General features: G+C 41.0%; 1 non-coding gene across 1 annotated transcript; it reads left to right on the forward strand.

Moving 5' to 3' along the window:
* Window positions 1–9,298: 9,298 nt before the first annotated feature.
* LOC130937057 (small nucleolar RNA R71) lies at window positions 9,299–9,406 on the forward strand. Its single transcript, XR_009068293.1, has one exon. It is a non-coding gene; the product is annotated as a small nucleolar RNA R71 (small nucleolar RNA).
* The last annotated feature ends 1,807 nt before the right edge of the window (window positions 9,407–11,213 follow it).

Genomic DNA, 11,213 nt, shown 5'->3' on the forward strand with positions numbered 1-11,213 from the left:
GCCAGCCATAATGGGTACGTAACCTCCCTTATGAACCCTACCTCTACTAAGGCCTGTACCTGTTCTTCCACGGCTTGCGATCTCTCTAGGCTGAGCTTCCTGCACTTCTGTTGTACTGGCCGAGATCCAGGGTATACTGCCAGTTTGTGGCACATTAGTCCAGGATCGATGCCGGGCATGTCCGTGGCCTTCCATGTGAAGAGGTCAGAATTATCTTTTAGGAACTTTATCAATAGCTCCTTTAGGTCTCCTTTTAAGTTTGCGCCTATGTTTGTTGTTTTATCTTGAGTATCTCCGACTTGGACCTCTTCGGTTTTGCCTTCTGGTTGAGGGAAAAATTCATTGCGGGCTCGAGCTCCTCTGAATTCTATAGTGTTGGTCTCCTTTCCTTTGGAATCGCCTTTAAGATTCAGACTTTCGTTGTAACAGTGTCGCGCGAGCTTTTGGTCTCCTTTTTCGGTGGCTATCCCTTCTAGGGTTGGGAATTTCATGCATAGGTGTGGAGTGGAGACTACTGCAGCGAGCTGATTTAGCGTTGTCCGGCCTATCAGGGCATTGTACGCAGAGCTTACATCGACTACGATGTAGTCGATGCTCAGTGTTCTAGAGCGGGTTCCCTTCCCAAAGGTTGTGTGTAGTGGAATGTAACCTAGGGGCTGGATTGGGGCGTCTCTGAGCCTGAGCAGGCTATTGGGATATGCTCTGAGCTTTTTTCTTGTAAACCGAGCTTGTCGAAAGCGGATTTGAATAGGATATCCGTAGAGCTTCCTTGGTTAACCAGTGTTCGGCGGAGATTGGCATTGGCGAGTATGATGGTAATGACCACGGGATCATCATGTCCAAGGATGATACTCGTGGCATTTTCTTTAGTGAAGGTGATAGTGGGGAGGTCAGATGACCTATCCCCTTCCCCGAGATGGTATACCTCTTTGAGGTGTCTTTTTTGGGATGATTTGGAGATTCCTCCTCCTGCGAACCCTCCATTGATCATGTGAACATGTCTCTCAGGGGTGTGAGGGGGGCATTCAGCTCGTCCACCCTCTTTGTCCCTTCTTCTCTTTTTTTGCTCGTCCACTCTATTGGCTAGGAACCGATCTAGTCTCCCTTTTCGGGCTAGTTTTTCTATGACATTCTTTAGGTCATAGCACTCGTTGGTAGGGTGACTATAAATTCGATGGTATTCGCAATACTCTTTCTGACTTCCTCCTCTCTTGTGTTTAATCGGATGAGGGGGTGGGTGATAAACTCCAATTTTGTGATTTATCTTGTGCTTATTTTGGGGGATTTTATCACCTTTTCTCACATTTATTCAATGAAATAGCATGGTTTTGCAATTCTCCTTGATTTGTGCTTAAATGTGAAAACATGCTTTTTAGGTCCTAAAATAGCTAAATTTAATTCACTTTAATTCCATTCGATGCCTTGATATATTTGTTGAGTGATCTCAGGTTCATAAGACAAGTATTGGATGGAAGAAGTGAGGAGAAAAGCATGCAAAGTGGGAGAACTCATGAAGAAATGAAGGAACCGTAAAGCTGTCAAGCCTGACCTCGTCGCACTCAATCGACCATAACTTGAGATACAGAGGTCCAAATGAGGCGGTTCCAGTTGCATTGAAAAGCTAACATTCGGGGCTTCAAAATGATATAAAAATTGCCATATGTTGCTTTGCGTTTAGGGGCGTGCACGTGCCATGTACGCGTGCGTGCCGATGCTGCACGTGGGTCCACTTTAAGCAATTCGTGGCCAGCGATTTCTAGAGCATTTTGGGCCCAATCCAACTCATTTCCAATGCTATTTCATGCAGAATTCAAGCTTGGGCAAGGGGGAGCAATTGTTTGGTAGTATAGCATCATGTAGGTTAGTTTCTAGAGAGAGAAGCTCCCTCTTCTCTCTAGAATTAGGTTAGGTTAATCCATCTTAGATCTAGGCATGATTTCTTGATTTCATCTTGTTTCCTTTCTAATTTCTTTTTTCTACTACTCTATTCTTCTTAGTTGTTTTGTTAATTTTATTTTTATATCTCTTTTATGTCTATGAACACTCATGTTGGATTTGGATTTTCTTTTAATGAGATTTGCTGTTTGATGTTCTTTCATTGATGATTTGAGTTGTTGATTTACTTTCCTTACAATTGGTAGTTGGTAGATTTATTATTCTTGCATATTTACCATGCTTTCCTTTTGTACCTACCAAGTGTTTGACAAAATGATTGGTTGGGCTTTAGAGTAGAATTTTATGCTCTTGGCTTGGGAAGGTAACTTAGGAACTCTTGAGTTGCTAATGTCCAAGTGATTGATGATTGGAAGCCATTAACCCTAGATCTCACTAATTGAATTGGTGGAGACCTAGGACTTATGGACTTGGATTGACATAGCTCATTTGGCTTTCCTTTATTAGTTAGAGGATGACTTAATGGGGTTGATTCTTTCCAATTCTCATGTTGTGGTTAGTGATAAGGATAGAGATCCTTGACCACCAACCTTTGCCAAGACTTTTTAGCTATTAGTTTACTTCCTTGTCATTTATCTTTCATGTCTCTTATAAAAAAAAAAACCCCAAAATATACTTTATGGATAATAATTGAGCACTTCATTACAATTCCTTGTGAGACAACCCGGAGTCTAAATACTTCGATTAATTCTTATTTGGGGTTTGTTGCTTGTGACAACCAAATTTAATTTGATGTGAGAGTTGTTTGTTGGTTTGGAGCTATGCTTACAACGAAATTCTTCTTTCTATAAGAGAAATTCCTAACCAATGCAATTCTCGCTATCAGTGGGATCTTCTCTGTGTTACATATTTCTCGGTAGATATCCACAAGGGACACCCGAAAGGGGGTGTAGTTGTGGTATTTCCTGGGTTTCTCAGTAGATTGGTCTTCTTTTTTCCTGGACTCTTTATCCTTATCCCGAGGTGGGTAGGAGAATCAAGTTTTTAAGGTTTCTCCTAATCGGGAGTTGGTGCACGAAATTGTGATCAATACTTTTCAAAACATAAACAATCCCTAGTAATGGCTCCAAAGACTTGGTGCTCAATACCATGGCATAAACACAACTTCGCACAACTAACCAGCAAGTGCACTGGGTCGTCCAAGTAATAAACCTTACGCGAGTAAGGGTCGATCCCACGGAGATTGGTGGTATGAAGCAAGCTATGGTCATCTTGTAAATCTCAGTCAGGTAGACTCAATTGGGTATAGTGATGAACGAAAATAACATAAAAGATAAAGATAGGGATACTTATGTACATCATTGGTGTAAGAGCTTCAGACAAGTGTATGAAGATGCCTTCCCTTCCGTCTCTCTGCTTTCCTAATGTCTTCATCCAATCCTTCCTACTCCTTTCCATGGCAAGCTCGTGTAGGGTTTCACCGTTGTCAATGGCTACCTCCCATCCTCTCAGTGAAAATACGTCCCTGATGCTCTGTCACAGCATAGGCTAATCATCTGTCGGTTCTCGATCAGGCGCGGAATAGAATCCAGTGATTCTTTTGCGTCTGTCACTAACGCCCCGCCTTTCGGAGTTTGAAGCACGTCACAGTCATTCAATCATTGAATCCTACTCAGAATACCACAGACAAGGTTAGACCTTCCGGATTCTCTTGAATGCCGCCATCAGTTCTTGCCTATACCACGAAGACTCTGATCTCATGGAATGGCTGGCTCGTTTGTCAGACGAGCACTCGGTTGTCAGGCAATCAACCATGCATCATGCAATCAGAAATCCAAGAGATATTCACCAAGCCTCGAATGCTTGTAGAACAAGAATGGTTGTCAGTCACCTTGTTCATAGGTGAGAATGATGATGAGTGTCAATCATCACCTTCATCAAGTTGAATAGCAAGTGATATCTTGGACAAAGAACAAGCGGAATTGAATAGAAGAACAATAGTAATTGCATTAATACTCGAGGTACAGCAGAGCTCCACACCTTAATCTATGGTGTGTAGAAACTCCACCGTTGAAAATACATAAGAACAAGGTCTAGGCATGGCCGAATGGCCAGCCTCCCAAAGTGAGTTCAATCATCAAAACATGATCAAAAGACTCTCTATATCTCTATTACAATAGTAAAAGGTCCTACTTATAGAAAACTAGTAGCCTAGGGTGTACAGAGATGAGTAAATGACATAAAAATCCACTTTCGGGCCCACTTGGTGTGTGCTTGGGCTGAGCAATGAAGCATTTTCGTGTAGAGACTTGTCTTGGAGTTAAACGCCAGCTTTTATGCCAGTTTGGGCGTTTAACTCCCAATCAGGTGCCAGTTCCGGCGTTTAACGCTGGAATTTCTTGAGGTGACTTTGAACGCCGGTTTGGGCCATCAAATCTTGGGCAAAGTATGAACTATCATATATTGCTGGAAAGCCCAGGATGTCTACTTTCCAACGCCGTTGAGAGCGCGCCAATTGGGCTTCTGTAGCTCCAGAAAATCCACTTCGAGTGCAGGGAGGTCAGAATCCAACAGCATCTGCAGTCCTTTTTAGTCTCTGGATCAGATTTTTGCTCAGGTCCCTCAATTTCAGCCAGAAAATACCTGAAATCACAGAAAAACACACAAACTCATAGTAAAGTCCAGAAAAGTGAATTTTAACTAAAAACTAATAAAAATATACTAAGAACTCAACTAAAACTACTAAAAACATACTAAAAACAATGCCAAAAAGCGTACAAATTATCCGCTCATCACAACACCAAACTTAAATTGTTGCTTGTCCCCAAGCAACTAAAGATCAAATAAGATAAAAAAGAAGAGAACATGCAATGAACTCCAAAAACATCTATGAAGATCAGTATTAATTAGATGAGCGGGGCTTTTAGCTTTTTGCCTCTGAATAGTTTTGGCATCTCACTTTATCCTTTGGAACTCAGAATGATTGGCTTCTTTAGGAACTCAGAATCCAGATAGTGTTATTGATTCTCCTAGTTAAGTATGATGATTCTTGAACATAGCTACTTTATTGAGTCTTGGCTGTGGCCCAAAGCACTCTGTCTTCCAGTATTACCACCGGATACATACATGCCACAGACACATAATTGGGTGAACCTTTTCAGATTGTGACTCAGCTTTGCTAAAGTCCCCAATTAGAGGTGTCCAGGGTTCTTAAGCACACTCTTATTGCCTTGGATCACAACTTTATTTCTTTCTTTCTCTTTCTCTTTTTTTTTCTTTCTCTTTTTTTTTTTCGTTTGCTTTTTTTTTTTTTTGTATTCACTGCTTTTTCTTGCTTCAAGAATCATTTTTATGATTTTTCAGATCCTCAGTAACATGTCTCCTTTTTCATCATTCTTTCAAGAGCCAACATTCATGAACCACAAATTCAAAAAGACATATGCACTGTTCAAGCATACATTCAGAGAACAAAAGTGTTGCCACCACATCAAAATAATTAAACTGTTATAAAATTCAAAATTCATGCAATTCTTTTCCTTTTCAATTAAGCACGTTTTTATTTAAGAAAGGTGATGGATTCATAGGACATTCATAACTTTAAGGCATAGACACTAAGACACTAATGATCATAAGACACAAACATGGATAAACATAAGCACTAAAATTTGAAAAACAGAAGAATAAAGAACAAGGAAATCAAGGAACGGGTCCACCTTAGTGATGGCGGCTCTTCCTTCCTCTTGAAGGTCCTATGGAGTGTTTGAGCTCCTCAATGTCTCTTCCTTGCCTTTGTTGCTCCTTTCTCATGATTCTTTGATCTTCTCCTATTTCATGGAGGAGAATGGAGTGTTCTTGGTGCTCCACCCTTAGTTGTCCCATGTTGGAACTTAATTCTCCTAGGGAGGTGTTTAGTTGCTCCCAATAGTCTTGTGGAGGAAAGTGCATCCCTTGAGGTATCTCAGGGATCTCATGATGAGAGGGATCTCTTGTGTGCTCCATCCTTGTCTTGGTAATGGGCTTATCCTCATCAATGGTGATGTCTCCCTCTATGTCAACTCCAACTGAATAACAGAGGTGACAAATGAGGTGAGGAAAGGCTAACCTTGCTAAGGTAGAGGACTTATCCGCCACCTTGTAGAGTTCTTGGGCCATGACCTCATGAACTTCCACTTCTTCTCCAATCATGATGCTATGGATCATGATGGCCCGGTCTAAAGTAACTTCTGACCGGTTGCTAGTGGGAATGATTGAGCGTTGGATAAACTCCAACCATCCTCTAGCCACGGGTTTGAGGTCATGCCTTCTCAATTGAACCGGCTTGCCTCTTGAATCTCTCTTCCATTGTGCGCCCTCTTCACATATGACTGTGAGGACTTGGTCCAACCTTTGATCAAAGTTGACCCTTCTTGTGTAAGGATGTTCATCTCCTTGCATCATAGGCAAGTTGAACGCCACCCTCACACTTTCCGGACTAAAATCCAAGTATTTCCCCCGAACCATAGTAAGATAATTCTTTGGATCCGGGTTCATACTTTGATCATGATTCTTGGTGATCCATGCATTGGCATAGAACTCTTGAACCATCAAGATTCCAACTTGTTGAATGGGGTTGGTAAGTACTTCCCAACCTCTTCTTTGGATCTCATGGCGGATCTCCGGATATTCACCCTTTTTGAGTGAAAAGGGGACCTCGGGGATCACCTTCTTCAAGGCCACAACTTCATAGAAGTGGTCTTGATGCACCCTTGAGATGAATCTATCCATCTCCCATGACTCGGAGGTGGAAGCTTTTGCCTTCCCTTTCCTCTTTCTAGAGGTTTCTCCGGCCTTGGATGCCATAATGGTTATGGAAAAACGAAAAAGCAACGCTTTTACCACACCAAACTTAAAATGTTTGCTCGTCCTCGAGCAAAAGAAGAAAGAAGAGAGGAGAAGAAGAAGAAATGAGGAAGAGGGAGATGGTGGTGTATTCGGCCAAGGAGGGGGAGAAGTGGTGTTTTGGTTGTGTGAAAATGAAGGAGTGAAGAAGGGTATTTATAGGAGAGAGGGGAGATAGGGTTCGGCCATATTGGGTGGGTTTGGGAGGGAAAGTGGTTTGAATTTGAAGGGTGAGGTTGGTGGGGTTTTATGAAGGATGGATGTGAGTGGTGAAGAGAAAGATGGGATTTGATAGGTGAAGGGTTTTTGGGGAAGAGGTGTTGAGGTGATTGGTGAATGGGGGAAGAAGAGAGAGAGTGGTGGTGGGGTTGGTGGGGATCCTGTGGGGTCCACAGATCCTGTGGTGTCAAGGAAAAGTCATCCCTGCACCAAATGTTGCTCAAAATCACGTTTTGAGCCATTTCTGGCGTTAAACGCCGGGCTGGTGCCCATTCCTAGCGTTTAACGCCAGGTTCTTGCCCTTTTCTGGCGTTTAACGCCAGTCTGGTGCCCCTTTCTGGCGTTAAACGCCCAGAATGGTGCCAGACTGGGCGTTAAACGCCCAATTGCTAGGCTTACTGGCGTTTGAACGCCAGCAGCATCTTCCTCCAGGGTGTGCTATTTTTCTTCCTGTTTTTCATTTTGTTTTTGCTTTTTCAATGGATTTTGTGACTTCTTATGATCATCAACCTACAAAAAACATAAAATAACAAAAGAAACTATATAAATTATAATCATTGGGTTGCCTCCCAACAAGCGCTTCTTTAATGTCAGTAGCTTGACAGAGGGCTCTTATGGAGCCTCACAGATACTCAGAGCAATGTTAGAACCTTCCAACACCAAACTTAGAGTTTGAATGTGGGGGTTCAACACCAAACTTAGAGTTTGGTTGTGGCCTCCCAACACCAAACTTAGAGTTTGACTGTGGGGGCTCTTCTTGACTCTGATTTGAGAGAAGCTCTTCATGCTTCATCTCTATGGTGACAGAGGGATATCCTTGAGCCTTAAATACAAAGGATTCTTCATTCACTTGAATGATCAGTTCACCTCTATCAACATCAATCACAGCTTTTGCTGTGGCTAGGAAGGGTCTGCCAAGGATGATGGTTTCATCCATGCACTTCCCAGTCTCTAGGACTATGAAATCAGCAGGAATGTAATGGTCTTCAACCTTTACCAAAACATTTTCTACAAGTCCATGAGCTTGTTTTCTTGAGTTGTCTGCCATCTCTAATGAGATTTTTGCAGCTTGTACCTCAAAGATCCCTAACTTCTCCATTACTGAGAGAGGCATGAGGTTTACACTTGACCCTAAGTCACACAGAGCCTTCTTGAAGTTCATGGTGCCTATGGTACAAGGTATGGAAAACTTCCCAGGATCTTGTCTCTTTTGAGGTAATCTCTGCCTAGACAAGTCCTCCAGTTCTTTGGTGAGCAAAGGAGGTTCATTCTCCCAAGTCTCATTTCCAAATAACTTGTCATTTAGCTTCATGATTGCTCCAAGGTATTTAGCAACTTTCTCTTCAGTGACATACTCATCCTCTTCAGAGGAAGAATACTCATCAGAGCTCATGAAAGGCAGAAGTAAGTCCAATGGAATCTCTATGGTCTCATTTTGAGTCCCAGATTCCCATGGTTCCTCATTGGGGAACTCATTGGAGGCTAGTGCACGCCCATTGAGGTCTTCCTCAGTGGCGTTCACTTCCTCCCCTTCCTCTCCAAATTCGGCCATATTGATGGCTTTGCACTCTCCTTTTGGATTTTCTTCTGTGTTGCTTGGAAGAGTACTTGGAGGGAGTTCAGTAACTTTCTTGCTCAGCTGTCCCACTTGTGCCTCCAAATTTCTAATGGAGGACCTTGTTTCATTCATGAAACTTTGAGTGGTTTTAATTAGATCAGAGACCATGGTTGCTAAGTCAGAGGGATTCTGCTTAGGATTCTCTGTCTGTTGCTGAGAAGATGATGGAAAAGGTTTGCCATTGTTAAACCTGTTTCTTCCACCATTATTATTGAAACCTTGTTGAGGTCTCTCTTGATTCTTCCATGAGAGATTTGGGTGATTTCTCCATGAAGAATTATAGGTGTTACCATAGGGTTCTCCTAGGTAATTCACCTCTTCTATTGAAGGGTTCTCAGGATCATAAGCTTCTTCCTCAGATGAAGCATCCTTAGTACTGCTTGGTGCATTTTGCATTCCAGACAGACTTTGAGAAATCAAATTGACTTGTTGAGTCAATATCTTGTTCTGAGCCAAAATGGCATTCAGAGCATCAATCTCAAGAACTCCTTTCTTCTGACTTGTCCCATTGTTCACAGGATTCCTTTCAGAAGTGTACATGAATTGGTTATTTGCAACCATTTCAATGAGCTCTTGAGCCTCTGTAGGCGTCTTCTTCAGATGAAGAGATCCTCCAGCAGAGCTATCCAAAGACATCTTGGATAGTTCAGAGAGACCATCATAGAAAATACCTATGATGCTCCATTCAGAAAGCATGTCAGAAGGACATTTTCTGATCAATTGTTTGTATCTTTCCCAAGCTTCATAGAAGGATTCACCATCCTTCTGTCTGAAGGTTTGGACTTCCACTCTAAGCTTACTCCATCTTTGGGGTGGAAAGAACTTTGCCAAGAAGGCATTGACTAGCTTTTCCCAAGAGTCCAGGCTTTCTTTAGGTTGAGAGTCCAACCATATTCTAGCTCTGTCTCTTACAGCAAAAGGGAATAGCATCAGTCTATAGACCTCAGGGTCAACCCCATTAGTCTTGACTGTGTCACCGATTTGCAAGAATTCAGCTAAGAACTGATGAGGATCTTCCATTGGAAGTCCATGGAACTTGCAATTCTGTTGCATTAGAGAAACTAATTGAGGCTTAAGCTCAAAGTTGTTTGCTCCAATGGCAGGGATAGAGATGCTTCTCCCATAAAAATCAGGAGTAGGTGCAGTAAAGTCACCCAGAACCTTCCTTGCATTGTTTGCATTATTGTTATTTTCGGCTGCCATGTCTTCTTCTTCTTTGAAGAATTCGGTCAGGTCCTCTAAAGAGAGTTGTGCTTTGGCTTCTCTTAGCTTTCTCTTCAAGGTCCTTTCGGGTTCAGGGTCAGCTTCAACAAGAATGCCTTTGTCTCTGCTCCTGCTCATATGAAAGAGAAGAGAACAAGAAAGTGTGGAATCCTCTATGTCACAGTATAGAGATTCCTTAAGGTGTCAGAGGAAAAGAGAAATAGAAAGAAGAAGGAGAAGAAGAATTCGAACTTTATTAGATAGAGTTCGAATTGTGCATTAAGAAGAAGTAGTACTCCATAAATAGATGGATGTGGGAGGAAGGAAGAAGATTTTCGAAAGTTCAACTAAAAAGATTTTGAAAACATTTTGAAAAACACTTAATTGATTTTCGAAATTAAAAGTAAGAAAGAAATCAAGTGATTTTTGAAAAAGATTTTGAAATTAGAAATTAAAAAGATTTGATTGAAAACTATTTTGAAAAAGATGTGGTTAAGAAGATATGATTGGTTTTAAAAAGATGTGATTGAGAAGATATGATTTGAAAACAATTTTTAAAAAGATATGATTTTAATGACTTGCCTAACAAGAAAAGATATGATTCAAACATAAAACCTTTCCTCAACAGAAAAGGCAACAAATGTTCAATCAAATCATTAATTGTTAGTAAGTATCTTTGAAAAAGGAAAGAAATTAATTTTGAAAACATTTGATTGAAAAGATATGATTTGAAAAAGATTTGATTTTGAAAAACTTTGAAAACTTGAAAAAAAAATTGATTTGAAAACAAAATCTTCCCCCTAGCACCATCCTGGCGTTAAACGCCCAGAATGGTATCCATTCTGGCGTTTAACGCCCAAAATGCACCCTTTTTGGGCGTTAAACGCCCAACCAGGTACCCTGGCTGGCGTTTAAACGCCAGTCTGCCTTCTTCACTGGGCATTTTTGAATGCCCAGCTTTTTCTGTATAATTCCTCTGCAGTATGTTCTGAAGCTTCAATTCTCTGTATTATTGACTTGAAAAGACACAAAATAAAAAATATTTTTGGATTTTTTAATAATCAAAATGCAACAAGAATCAAATAACAATGCATGCAAGACACCAAACTTAGCAGTTTGTATACTATTGACACTATATGAGACACATAAACACTCAAGTCAAAAGAATTCAAAGATCAGAGTAAGAAATCAGCAAGAATTACTTGAAGATTCCTAAGACACATGAATGCATGCAATTGACACCAAACTTAAGATGAGACACTAGACTCAAGCAAGAAACATCAAATATTTTTTGTTTTTATGGTTTTTGTGAATTTTTTTTGTGATTTTCGAAAATCAAGTGAAAACATCAAAATTCTTAATGAGAATTCCAGGAATCAGTGCAATGCTAGTCTAAGACTCC

This window comes from Arachis stenosperma, chromosome 6 (genome assembly GCF_014773155.1).
Source record: "Arachis stenosperma cultivar V10309 chromosome 6, arast.V10309.gnm1.PFL2, whole genome shotgun sequence".
NCBI lineage: Eukaryota > Viridiplantae > Streptophyta > Magnoliopsida > Fabales > Fabaceae > Arachis > Arachis stenosperma.